General features: G+C 37.7%; 1 long non-coding RNA gene across 1 annotated transcript; it reads right to left on the bottom strand.

Moving 5' to 3' along the window:
* Nucleotides 1–10,701: 10,701 nt before the first annotated feature.
* LOC142181512 (uncharacterized) lies at nucleotides 10,702–12,811 on the bottom strand. Its single transcript, XR_012710168.1, has 3 exons — nucleotides 12,338–12,811; nucleotides 11,796–11,847; nucleotides 10,702–11,121 (listed from the first exon to the last, which is right to left on the bottom strand). It is a non-coding gene; the product is annotated as an uncharacterized LOC142181512 (long non-coding RNA).
* Between the last annotated feature and the right edge of the window lie 1,498 nt (nucleotides 12,812–14,309).

The raw sequence follows: 14,309 nt of genomic DNA, 5'->3' as shown, positions 1-14,309 counted from the left end.
AAAAGAAAACCAGATCTCGGATTATTAAGATGCATAGATGCCAGACAAGCTACAACTGTCATGTCTGAAGTACATTCAGGAGTTTGCGGACCCCACATGAGTGGATATGTGTTGGCAAAGAAAATCCTCCGAGCTGGTTACTATTGGCTTACCATGGAGAGAGATTGTATCAATTTTGTGCGCAAGTGTCATCAATGCCAAATACACGGAGATTTAATTCATTCTCCACCATCCGAGTTGCACACAATGTCGGCACCATGGCCTTTCGTTGCTTGGGGCATGGATGTGATTGGACCAATTGAACCGGCAGCATCCAATGGACACAGATTCATTCTGGTATCTATTGATTATTTTACCAAATGGGTTGAGGCCAAGACATTCAAATCAGTGACCAAGAAAGCTGTGGTCGATTTTGTCCACTCAAATATCATATGTCGATTCGGAATCCCGAAGGTGATCATCACAGATAACGGTGCTAATCTTAACAGCAACTTAATGAAAGAAGTATGTCAACAGTTTAAGATTACACATCGTAACTCTACCCCATATCGGCCCAAGGCGAATGGAGCAGTAGAAGCAGCCAACAAAAACATAAACAAGATACTGCGGAAAATGGTAGAAGGTTCAAAATAATGGCATGAAAAATTACCATTTGCATTATTGGGATACCGCACTACTGTTCGCACTTCAGTAGGAGCAACTCCTTATTTGTTGGTATACGGCACTGAAGCGGTAATTCCTGCAGAAATTGAGATTCCTTCCCTTCGAATCATCGCCGAAGCAAAGATTGATGATGATGAATGGGTCAAAACCCGTTTAGAACAGTTGAACTTGATTGACGAAAAACGATTGACCGTAGTATGTCATGGTCAATTATATCAAAGAAGAATAGAAAGAGCATACAACAAAAAGGTGCGTCCCCGGAAGTTTGAAGTAGGTCAGCATGTGCTGAAACGCATTCTTCCACATCAGGCTGAAGCAAAAGGCAAATTTGCTCCGAATTGGCAAGGACCATTCATTGTGACCAGAGTATTATCGAATGGTGCACTATGTTTAACAGATATTGAAGGCAAATGCATAGATATGACGATCAATTCTGACGCGGTAAAGAGATATTATGCATAACTTTTTGAATGTTTGTATTTAGCACTATTTCAAAGATTGAAATGACAAAGGCAATTTATTCTGCTGTCCAAATACTATACCATTTGCTTCCCCTTTGAGCCATACTTGTTTCTTTCCTAACCTCTCTTGGAATCAATAAAATAAAATAAAAAACAAAAAAAAAATCAAAATCTTCACTATTATGTAATGAACTACGTTTGACCTGATTCCTCAAAGAAGGATACGTAGGCGCCTCACGGCTCGGTCATAGGGTGCACAACATGCACAATGTGCACGGAAAAGAAATATCAAGAGACCCCAATCAAGAGACTGGGGCAAGAATTGTATTGGAAATAAGAAAAGATTCCAAGAGTTGTAATTTTAAACCCATACCACAACTATTTAGCTTTTAATACCTTTTCCATTCCTAACCTTATACCAAAAAGACCTTTCGATCAATCTTAGAAAAATGCTGATGCAAGCAAATGAAGTGGTACAAACAAGGAAAGAAAGTAAAAATGAGAGAGTCTTATAGGTGAAAACCCACACGGGCACCATAAGGCGACGGAAGTGGAGAGAAAAGTAAAATGAGAGAGTCTTATTGGTGAAAACCTTCCCAGGCACCATAAGGCGAAAGGGAAGTGGAGAAGTGAAAAATGAGGAAAATTGATCAATGAAAACTCCTTGAGACAATTGAAAGGAGATTGATTAAAAGACTGGGTTGATTAATCCGAAATGCATACCCTGATCATTGGTGCCAGTAATTCCAATCAGATAAGTCTTTTATTCCTTTTCCAACAGTCATCCAAAAATTGGATTTTTCTTTTCATTCTATAATTGTCGAAATCAGCGTATTTCGCTACTAATAATCTTACTTTCTCCAAGCTTTGAGATAAATTTTATTCTAAACAAATAAGAAAGAATGTCAAGGTATACTACCAAGATTCAAGGTTACGAAATACAGCCACGAAAGGTGGGAGATAAAAGTACGGGTGTAAGAAAGATGAAATCAAAAGAGGATCAGCAAAGTCAAAAGAAGCACGTGATTACAGTTGAAAGATTTTGAAGGAAAACACACAGAGGGAAATCCTATAGTCAAGGATAAATTACAAAGACAAAACAGTCTTTTCAATCATTCCAAGGCAATAAAGAAAGACGAAGAGAAACATCACCATCGGCAAGAATACCACAACCAGCCACCCTGCTTTAAACTAACGAAGTTTTCTTTGATTTAAAACAGGGGCACATACAATATTTGTGTCTGGAAATACCTGGTAGAGAAAAGAAGAAGTCAGGCGTCCACCTGGAGAATGAGGATGAGAAAAGAAGAAGTCAGGCGTCCACCTGGAGAATGAGGACAAAGAATTAAAGAAATCAGGCGTCCACCTGGAGAATGAGGATGAGAAAAGAAGAAGTCAGGCGTCCACCTGGAGAATGAGGACAAAGAATTAAAGAAATCAGGCGTCCACCTGGAGAACGAGGATGAAGAATTGAAGAAGTCAGGCGTCCACCTGGAGAATGAGGATGAGAAAAGAAGAAGTCAGGCGTCCACCTGGAGAATGAGGACAAAGAATTAAAGAAATCAGGCGTCCACCTGGAGAATGAGGATGAGAAAAGAAGAAGTCAGGCGTCCACCTGGAGAATGAGGACAAAGAATTAAAGAAATCAGGCGTCCACCTGGAGAATGAGGATGAGAAAAGAAGAAGTCAGGCGTCCACCTGGAGAATGAGGACAAAGAATTAAAGAAATCAGGCGTCCACCTGGAGAACGAGGATGAAGAATTGAAGAAGTCAGGCGTCCACCTGGAGAATGAGGATGAGAAAAGAAGAAGTCAGGCGTCCACCTGGAGAATGAGGACAAAGAATTAAAGAAATCAGGCGTCCACCTGGAGAATGAGGATGAGAAAAGAAGAAGTCAGGCGTCCACCTGGAGAATGAGGACAAAGAATTAAAGAAATCAGGCGTCCACCTGGAGAATGAGGATGAGAAAAGAAGAAGTCAGGCGTCCACCTGGAGAATGAGGACAAAGAATTAAAGAAATCAGGCATCCACCTGGAAAATGAGGATGAGAAAAAAGGAAGTCAGGCGTCCACCTGGAGAATGAGGACAAAGAATTGAAGAAATCAGGCGTCCACCTGGAGAATGAGGACAAAGAATTGAAGAAATCAGGCGTCCACCTGGAGAATGAGGATAAAAATTAAAGAAGTCAGGCGTCCACCTGGAGAATGAGGATGAGAAAAGAAGAAGTCAGGCATCCACCTGGAGAACGAGGATGAAGGAAGAAAGAAAAGCAGTCGAGGCACCCACCTGAAGAACGAGGGAATGCAATTGAAGTGTTGAAACCAAAAGCCCACTCACGTGAGAAAGGAGCACACTTAGAATCAATAAAGCAGAGGAATCCAACAGAATCCCCAGCAAGAAACAACAAGAGTTCCAAGAGGAATACAGAATAAGCCAAATGCCCAAGATTCACCAAGATATCAAGACAACAAGAAACAAGGGCATGATCTAGATAAGATTTTTATAATTCCTGTACCATAATCTAGCTTAATTTTGTATTTCCTTTAAAGTAAGGTGTAATAAGGAGGTCAGTAAGCAGTAAAAACAGCACGAAGCAGCAGTAACATCACAGTCCCACGGTAGTCCCAGCTACCCAAAAATTCCCGAACTACACTGACCTGATTCCTTTATAGCCAAGGATATGTAGGAAACCTTTGAAGCAGAGGTTCGGTCAAATCTTTCTAAAAATGCTTCCCACAGAGTATTCGAACGGGCAAAAAATCGCTCGTGTTCGCTCACTTTATCTTTGTACGAAAACTCTTCGAGTTTCCGCACAAAGAGGGGCAGCTGTGAGCACGTGATTTTTGCCTTACGAAAAATTACTCCAAAATAAATCAAAATAAATTTCTTGTACTGTGTAATTTCTGAATTTGCGTGGTGTTAAATATTTGTTTATGCCCGTAAAATGTTTGCTTTGTTATAATTAAACAAAATTAAAATAAAATACATGTTGCATGCATATAGGATTTAATTATGCATTTAAGAGATAATTTAAATAAAATCGCAAAAAATACGCATTGGTTCTATTTTAAATGTTTCACTATGTAATTGATGTTTTTGCCTATGTGTTAAATAATTGTTATAGAGTAATTAATATATTTTTGTGAAGTTAAAATGGTTTTATAATTTTTAAATTAGAAAATGAATTAATTAAAAAATAAAATAAAGAAAACATACTAGTAAAAGATTGGACCTGGATTAAAATCCAGGCCCAAATCAATTAATCCCCTTCACAGCCCAATCCCAACAGCCCCATGTCCGGTCCAATTCAAACAAATCAAAACGACGACGTTTCATCACCCTTCATCAAGGGCCGTCGGATTCAATTCATCCAACGGTTGAGATACACTACCCTTACCCGTAACCCGTAACCCGACCCTTTAACCCGATCCAGCCTGACCCCAACCTTTAACCAAACGACGACGTTTGGTTAAGTGAATTGATCTCAACCGTAAATCTTAATTGATCCAACGGATGAGATCAATCCACCCCACTCGTATATAAATCCAATCCACACCCCAGCCCCCCAGACCAAACACCCCACCCTTCGGCCCTGTTCATCGTCTCCTTCAAGAGACCAAATGAACTTCACCTTCCACCACCGTACACCGCCTACCGGAAATCGCCTCACGGCGGTTCCGGTAGTCCAAACCACCCCACCTTAACACCCTCGACTCCTCTCAACCTCCCCATTCCAAATCCATAACACATATACCTCGAATCAGGCCCCAATGTCTCGAATCTTCGATCGAAGTTTGGCCTGAAGAACCAACTGTCTCTGATGACTTCCAAAATAACACCAGAACTTCCCCTGTCCATCCTCATCACGGATCTGTTAGTAGCATGGTTCGAATCTTCATAGAACTGCTCGAATCTTAACTTGAAGATTCGAGTGAAACCTAACCCTACTCAGATTCCTTCCAAATTAACACCAAATGACCCCTAGACCTCGCTCGTGCCTAGAATACCGTTAGTTTGCTTCGAATCTGCCTAGAAGTGTTCGGATTTAAGATCCAAAATCTGGAACCCTAAGAATTTTCCAATCTTGGAATTTTTCCGATTCGAGTGAAGGATTGAGGTCTAAGAGACTTTAATCGAGGTATTCTCAACTGAGAATACTTCGAATAAAGTCTGTTCAACCTCAAAAATGTCCGAATCCAAGTTGAGTCTGTGTCTGAATAAATTTGAAGATTCAGAGGTATTTTCTATTTCTTTTGTGTATTCTACGTGTATTGTTGTCTGTTTTAATAGTTTTTTTTTTATTTTTCATATTTGTGTTTTGATCAATTCTGTCATTTCTGTCTCCTACCCCATCTACTTGATCCGAATGAGAATTGTTTCTATTGGTTGTGATTGTTTACAATGTGTGTAATCGACTCGATTAAGTTCGTCGATTAATTATATTACGAATTCTCATAATACTGATTGAAATTATCTGTTATTATGTACTGTTTGTTGACGAATACTGTAGATAATCATTTTAGCTAATACTCGTTAGTTAAATCATCCTGGTTTATATGAATCTGTCAAAATAAAGGTTGTATATATGTTACTGTCTGAACATTAAAGTTTCAGGACATTGTCAGTATTGACAATGATCCTGTGTGTGTTTGATTCTAGTTCAGTATTAAGTCCAGTCTGAATTGTTTTGATAATTGCAGTAATATGTTGTTAATTCTGAATTCAGTATAATATTGCTGTAATGTCCAGTTTGAATTCAAGTTTGCAAAAGTTGGTCAAATGCAATGGTGTTAGGAAGTTAATAGGATTGGTTATAGCTGTAAATCAGAAAGATAACTGAGTTTGTACAGATTTTAGAATATGTTTTGCTGAAGGTTCTGATTTTTCAGTAATAACATTAGGATTTCAGGGGCACTTATGGGAATGAAACAGTAAGAACAGGGTGTTAATACTAGTATATTATAATGTAATGATAGTTGCTATTAGTTAATAATACTAATGGGGAACAAGGGATAATGGGCTGCTGAAAATCAGGGAAAAAGTTTTACATAATGGGATTTTTCTGTTTTTAAAAAGAAGAAGGGGGTCCAAGAAGCACTTAAATTGCCTAGGACCAGCCCTGTATAAATACAGGAGCTGGACAGACAGAGAGGGGACAGAATTTTTGAGTGAGAAAAAAAACAGAGAATTTTTGAGTGAGAAAGAGAGAATTTTAAGAGAGAAAAAAACAGAATTCTGAAGAAAAACAGAATTTTCAGAAGAGAATTTCTAAGGGCAGAAATTTTCAGAGGGAAGATTTTAATAAAGAAAAGAAAGGCAGAGAGAATTTTTAAGAGAGAATCTTTAAGAGATTTTGAGGGCTGAGATTTTAAAGAAAGGAAACAGAAAATAGCACACTCACACATACACTCACACACAGATACAGCAGCAGAAACAGAAAATCAGAAACAAACTGAATTTGTAACTGAAGAAAGGCTGAAATCTGAAATATTGTTCTTGTGTTAAATATGTTCAATTTTGTGTGATTCCACTGTTCAGTTAAAATCTGAAGTGTCTTTCCAAGTATCTTACTGTGCATCTGGGCTCTTCGAATCCTATTCTTGATAAGATTTACTGTGTTATCAGTATATTCTACTGAATTTGTTACTGCTGTAACTGCTGAAACTTACTTCTTCTACCTCCATTTTCAGGTATATGTCTTTTAAATTTTAAGTTGAAAAGAGATTCAACATGACTTGTCGATAAAGCTTGAACTGAAAGTCTATTTTTATTTGTCCAAGTTCATCAATTTAAAGTTCATTTTTTGTTTCATGTTAGTTAATTAGTAGTACATTCAATTTGATAGCTATGGGCTATTTGTCTTATTTTAAAAGTTTGTATAAATGTTTGTAATAATATTAGTTCATTATCTCATTAGTTTAATAAATTGTCAAGACAGGGAGTAAGGCATAAAAATGGACCATTGATTGCATCCCTTAATACTATTAGCTAAATGCAAAGATAAAGAAGTTACATTAGTAGAATATTTTGTAATGAGTATGATTTTGTTTAGATTGGTATAAGTTATTATATGGTATGATGACAAGGTATAATCATATGAGTAAAGTAAGTTAGTATAGTTCGTCATGATGACAGAACGTTATGAATGCTTACGCCAAATAGTCGGATTGCATGTAATGTAACTTTGTTAAATTAACTTGCATAATAATTCCCTTTCTACAAATTCGATGCTTATCTACTTTCATAAAACGAAGTGACCAAATAATTAGGTCTATTAAGATTAAAACGAGCATGTGAGAATAAGTTGAGTTGTATATACACAAATGGCAACTTCTTAAATCAATGGTAATTAAAAATAGAATTTGCATTAAGTAATCACGAAAATTCTCGGAAAATAGTTCCTTCCTTTATGAATTATTTATTTTCGGTTTCATATGCAATTTATTCTTTGGCATATTTATATATGTCACATTTGTTTTAAAGTTAGTATTAATCATATTTTTGTTCTGTCTTTTGAATTTGAATAATTGGAATGAATATGATTTATATTCGGAAATTATAATCAATGGTCGATATTTAATAAATTGTGGATTATTTTCCAGGAAAATTAAATTTAAAGAACATCTTAAAACGAGGTTTCTCGTGCTATAACAAACATTTTTTGAAAATTCCATAATATCATTACAAATATGTTGCGCAATTAGGGATACGTTCGCGTACCCTGATTATACTTTAAAAACAAAATTTCGAATTATGCGTACGCGCAATTTCGAATGATTATTTAATAAAAGGATTTTTCTAAAAGCATTAAATCAATTTCATAAAAACCCGAGATGTACGGTTCAATATTCAAGAAAAATAAATATTCTTGATTCAACACAATCTCGGAAAAATGATTGCTTAAAATATCATCAAAAATTATTGTGTACACGTACGCGTGACACAATTCCGCATTTTTAAATTTGTAACACGAATATACGTACGCGTAATTCGATTCGAAGAAGGGTCCTTAATCACGATAAGTATAAGCGGTAGTAAAATCAGATAACATCAATATATTTAATAAAATCAAGATGATTAAGCCAATAATAAAAACAGTTAAGCGACCGTGCTAGAACCACGGAATTCGGAAATGCCTAACACCTTCTTCCGGATTAACAGAATTCCTTACTCAGGATTTTTGGTTCGCAGAAAAATAAACAGAGTCATATTCTCCTCGATTCAGGGATTATAATTGGTGACTTGGGACGCCTCAAAATTCCCAGGTGGCGACTCTGAAACAAATAAACAAATCCCGTTTCGACTGTCCTTTAATTGGAGAAAACTCCCCACGCGCCTCGCGGGCGCGGGAAAAAGGAGGTGCGACAGGTGCATTTCATGTGACACAGTCCAAAGATATATTTTAAGCGATGTTCACATTCCTAAAAAATAATGATAATAAAGCGGTAAAAGATAAAATTTGCACATGGTTCATAATTGTATTAAAAATCAGATAAATAAGCCGAATATAACAGTTGAGCAACCGTGCTAGAACCACGAAACTCGGGAATGCCTAACACCTTCTCCCGGGTTAACAGAATTCCTTATCCGGATTTATGATACGCAGACTATAATATAGAGTCATTCTTTTCCTCGATTCGGGATTAAAATTGGTGACTTGGGACACCCTAAATCTCCCAAGTGGCGACTCTGAAATAATTAAACCAATCCCGTTTCGACTGTCCTTTAATTGGAAAAAACTCCTTGTACCCTCGCGGGGGCGGAAAAAGGAGGTGTGACAGCAACATGAAATTTACTTCATTCTCAACTAGGACACATGAAAAGATTCTTCACACACCCATAACTCGGGGCTATACATCCAATCACGGTGGAAATCAAACACCAAAGAGTCCTTGCTGCCCCAAAGCAAACCCTTATTGCCTCATTCGGTTCATATGAACACATCTCGCAGTCATAATATACTCATCACGTAGTCATCCAGTCATCACTTCCCATTTTAGTTTTAAGTAGTTAAATAATAAGATTCAAGTTTAAAGCATGATAAAATAACCCAAGGTTTAAGTAGTCAACAGTACAAATATGCGGAAGAACATCCCGATACCGGGGTGTCACTAGTCATGAACATCTACCAATCCTAATACAAGTCTGAAAAGTCTATAAGCTATTACAAAATGTCTGATAAGAGATAGAATGATAAAGGGGGAGAAACACAGGACTGCGGACGCCAAGCAGCTACCTCGTGGACTCTGAAATCTGCCGAGAGCTCTCAACTCGCACTACAGGATCCGCAACGCCTGAATCTGCACACGGGGTGCAGGGAGTAAAGTGAGTACTCCAGCTCAGTGAGTAATAATCATAAATAAAGACTGAAAGCAGGAAATCACGTAAGACACATTTGCAGACTATAATGAAGCAGTAAAATCAGTAAAAGATATGTGAAAGTCATTTAGCGCAATTAAACTTCATGAAAACCTTTTTAAACATTTAAACAGGTAAAGGACAGGCAAATAAAAAAATAAACACATAAAGGTTCGTTACTCGGGCACAATATCAACAAATCCGCCCCTCGGACTATATTTCACATCACAATGGGTACCCGCACTCACTGGGGGTGTGCAGACTCCTGGAGGGGCCCCTTACGGCCCAAGCGCAATATCAAGCCATCTCGTGGCATCATCACTAGGCTCTCGGCCTCATATCAATCAAGCCACCTCGTGGCGTACATATCTCAGGCCATCGGCCTCATAATCAATATTAAATATTTCCTCACAACATAGGCCCTCGGCCTTACTCACTCAAAATCTTCACAAGCCACTAGGGTAATAGTAAAACATGATTCTCAGCCCAAAATATCATTTAAAATCCCCTAAGGGTTTAAATAGTTGGCACAGAACTCAAATATAGCATTCAACCTAAAACATGGTGATAGGAAAAGAAATAGTTTTCGCAACAAAAGAAATAGTTTTCTTATTTTTGTGTGAAACAAACGCCAAATAAAAATTGTTTTAAGGATAGTATGAAACTAAAATCATCGAAACACTTTTCAAAAAGATAGTCAGAGAAAGGAGGAGTGGACTCATGGAAAGACTAGAGAAACGACAAATGTGATGATTCCTAAGTGCCACTACTTCCTGGAAAAAGAGGATTAAAGAAAAGTTACGTTGGCCAAGACCATATAAACCAATGAACGTTTAAAGATCAAAATTAATGCTCCGTACCAACTTCATTTCCACCTTTTGTAAATAATTATTCGTACCATATATTTATATATAACCAAGGGATGCATGATACATATTTGAACATATTTTTACCTAATTATAATTAATTAATATAAGAGTAAATTTTTAAGTTGTATTAAATAATGTATTTTGATATATTTAAATTATCATGTAAACAATAAGAAATACTAGGCAATAAAAGTTATTACTTTGGAATAACTATATTTTATATTAATTAGATTTTTCAATTTTTTTTTACTTTATGTATTATATTTTAATTAATTCTTTTATAAAATGTCACGACCCAAACTGAAGGGCCATGACTAGCACCCGACCACACTTGCCGAGCACCAACGTACATTTCATCTAACCTTCATTATTATCTTTTAAGGCTGACGAGATCAATATAAATGGTAGACCTAGATCATGGACAACCAGCAATAAAATATGACGGCATGAACATACATAGCAGGGGATGACCAGACAATCAAGAAACTACGTATAAGATATGAGCTACCTCGCTGCTATGAAAGACTATACAACAAAAACTAGCCGACAAGGCATACCAAACTATACATGAGACGACACCTGTCTATGAGCCTCTAACAGAACATAAGTGTTGCAACATAGCCGGAACAGGGCCCCGACATACCCATAATGTCTATAACAAAAATTGCATACCAAGACCAAGGCAAGTCCGGAGAAGGGATCTCGCCAATCACCGCTGAACTGGACAGTCTACTGTGGTGGGGGAGCTGTACCTGCCTGTCTATCAGGACCTGCAGCACGACATGCAGCGTCCACAAATAAAAGGATGTCAGTACGAATAAAGTACTGAGTATGTAAGGCAAGGAACCATAAATGCGTTCAGTAATGTAAGCAAGGATAGAGAATATACAACCTGTAACATCTTAGTACCTCTAAGGGCTACTTACATGAAATGCATGATACATATGTATAAATACATAAACCTTTAAAGCATTCGCCTCTGTGGGCATCATCATCATCATATCGTACCCGGCCATAATAGGCTCGGTAGAATCGTACCCGGCCACGTGGAGCTCGGTAAAACCCAACTGATCAGTGGTTGCACAATAGGTGTCGTACCCGGCCAACTATAGCGTGGCTCGGTAGAGTAAAATAGATACATATATATAATGCATGCTCGACTCATGGAATCACATTCTAAACCTTTCGGAGTGACGTAAGGTCGGTATCCTCTGTACACGTTATTAGGACTAACTCTTCACTATGAACCTTATAAAAATCAGGAAGTACCAACAACATTGATAACATAAGAATAAAAGAAGCAACATTAACATCAATCGTTCCATAAGAGGGAAAACAATGTAAGTGCTGCTAGCTTCTAAGAGTAGAGTATCTTGGAAGCTCGTTCATTACATTATGTACAATCGGAGTCGTGCAAAAGAAGGAAAGGGATAGCCTCACATACCTTGTATATACTGCCCCAATCTCAAGCTATGCGAATGTCAAAACTCCTTAGTCTACAATAAGAGAAACGATACTATCGTTATCATTTAAGCGTCATAACTATTATGTATCGACCACAACCTATTTTACGATGAAACGGACAGCACCTCCCCTATATATATGACCTCACACCATTCAAAACAGTCACCAAACAGCCCAAACAACATCAATAATAAACATATTGAGCCTCCCAAAATAGTCCACACATAGCCTAATCACTCCATACATACGACGACCACCGTAGTCGTGTCAAACAACCTGGAAATGTTACGAATAACTATCAGCCCATAACCCTACATATATATGGTGTTTCTCCACACCCTTCCTCCTCCAAAACTCCACAAGATAGTAGTAAAATACGCAGCCCAACAACAACGCAAAACAGTCCACAAAACAATAACATTACTACCAAGCCTTTCGATATATATCTCACAAGTTCTAGCTTCAATGGCTTAGACGCAACTTGGATAATCTTAAATACATATAGAGTAAGAGGTTCCTTACCTTTATACAGAAAGAACAACTCCAATTTGACCTTAAATTTCCATGAAATATCCCTCCAATGCTGCCACAACAACAAAAAGCGAAACTAGCGATCAATTAGTGTTTTTCGGCACTAGAATCACTTTAGAAGGCTTGAAATCACCTAGGATTGATATTAAGAACATGAGGGAGTATTTACAGAACATAAACCCTTTAAAACAACCTCCCATACGAGCTGGAACAACACAAAAATGAGCAACAACAAGAAGAACAAGAGACTTAATAGCGCCACGGAATTCCCGACACTTGATTTGTGTTGTTTGCCCTTTTTTTGGGTCTTGAATCTTGAGAGAACCTTGAGAGGATGTTTCTAAGGTTCTAAGGTCTGAAAATAGTGAAAAGAAATGACTTAAAACGGGTTGGAGTCATCCTATATAGGTCCAAATATCTTAAACCGACTTAGTGGGCCCCATAGAGAGGTGCTTGGCGCAGTCTCGCGAAAATGCGAATATCTCTCTACTCCGAGATCGTATCGATGAACGGTTTAATGAGTTGGAAACTAGACTCATAGATCTTTAATTTGGTTGGTAGATCACCCCGTAATTCCTTGTAAATTATGAGAAAAGATTAGAAACATTTGACCTAATGTTTAAGTAAAATTATGAACCTAAGTTGCGACAACTTTTGTCGACTTTTGTTTCATAACTCGTTTGACTTCAAGACTTATGATACGGATATTATATGATTAAAATACCTTAATAAATGACCTCTTGAGTGTATTAAGCACCGCTAGATTACCTGAAAATACGAGTTACAACATCCTTGATTCGTTTAACTTCTAATACTGGTTAATCACCCTTATACACTCTTGTATCACTTAAGACCAATAGGATTGACTTCTTATCATCTCAAAGATAATTCCTTCTTGGATTTATGTTAACTAATATATGGCATGAACTAACACATGTGGATATGGGTTGTAACACCCTCCCCCCCCCTTAGGAACATTCGTCCTCGAATGTAAGGGTTTATGGGGAGTTTAAATCATCGTGGATTCCAATGGAAATTTCCGATCAATTTTCCCCTATAAAATGGTCACTAGCAAAACTTGCAAGTAATTAAGCCCAACATATGGCTTCACAAGGCTACACAAAGCATTATGCGTATTTACATTATCTACATATCACCATTTTGTATTAAGGAGGAGTATTCTCAAATTATTGCTTACCTCATAGAGCCGTTTCTTCTTCCAATGTATCCTGTCTTCCACCAGCATCCTTGTTATCTTCATTCTGGAATAAGTAAGGGTATTTAGACTTCATCTCCTCTTCTGCTTCCCATGTCATTTCTTCCATATTTTTGTTCCTCCACAATACTTTGACGGAAGCTACATCTTTTGTTCTCAGCTTGCAGACTTGCCGATCTAATATCGCCACTGGCACTTCTTCATATGATAGGTCCTCTGTAACTTGTACATCTTTGATAGGGATGACTCGAGAAGGGTCTCCAATACATTTTCTCAACATATATACATGGAATACCGGGTGGACAAATTCCAATTCTGATGGCAATTCTAACTCATAAGCAACCTGTCCAATCCGTCGAAGAATTTTATACGGCCCGATATACCTTGGACTCAGCTTACCTTTCTTCCCAAAACGCATAATACCCTTCATTGGTGAGATCCTCAGGAAAACCCAATCACCAACCTCAAACTCTAGATCACGACGTCGGACATCAGAATAAGATTTTTGCCTGCTTTGTGCCGTCCTCAATCGCTCCTGTATCACTTTCACCTTCTCAATAGCTTGGTGAATCAAATCTGGCCCATATAATTCTGTTTCACCGACTTCGAACCATCCAACTGGTGATCTACATCTCCTCCCGTATAGTGCCTCGTATGGGGCCATTTTAATACTGGAATGGTAGCTATTGTTATAGGCGAATTCTATGAGTGGAAGATGATCATCCCAATTCCCCTTAAAATCTAGAA

This window comes from Nicotiana tabacum, chromosome 6 (assembly GCF_000715075.1).
Source record: "Nicotiana tabacum cultivar K326 chromosome 6, ASM71507v2, whole genome shotgun sequence".
Classification (NCBI taxonomy): domain Eukaryota; kingdom Viridiplantae; phylum Streptophyta; class Magnoliopsida; order Solanales; family Solanaceae; genus Nicotiana; species Nicotiana tabacum.
Note: the sequence above shows the minus strand (reverse complement) of the source record. Positions and strands in the feature narration are given on the sequence as shown.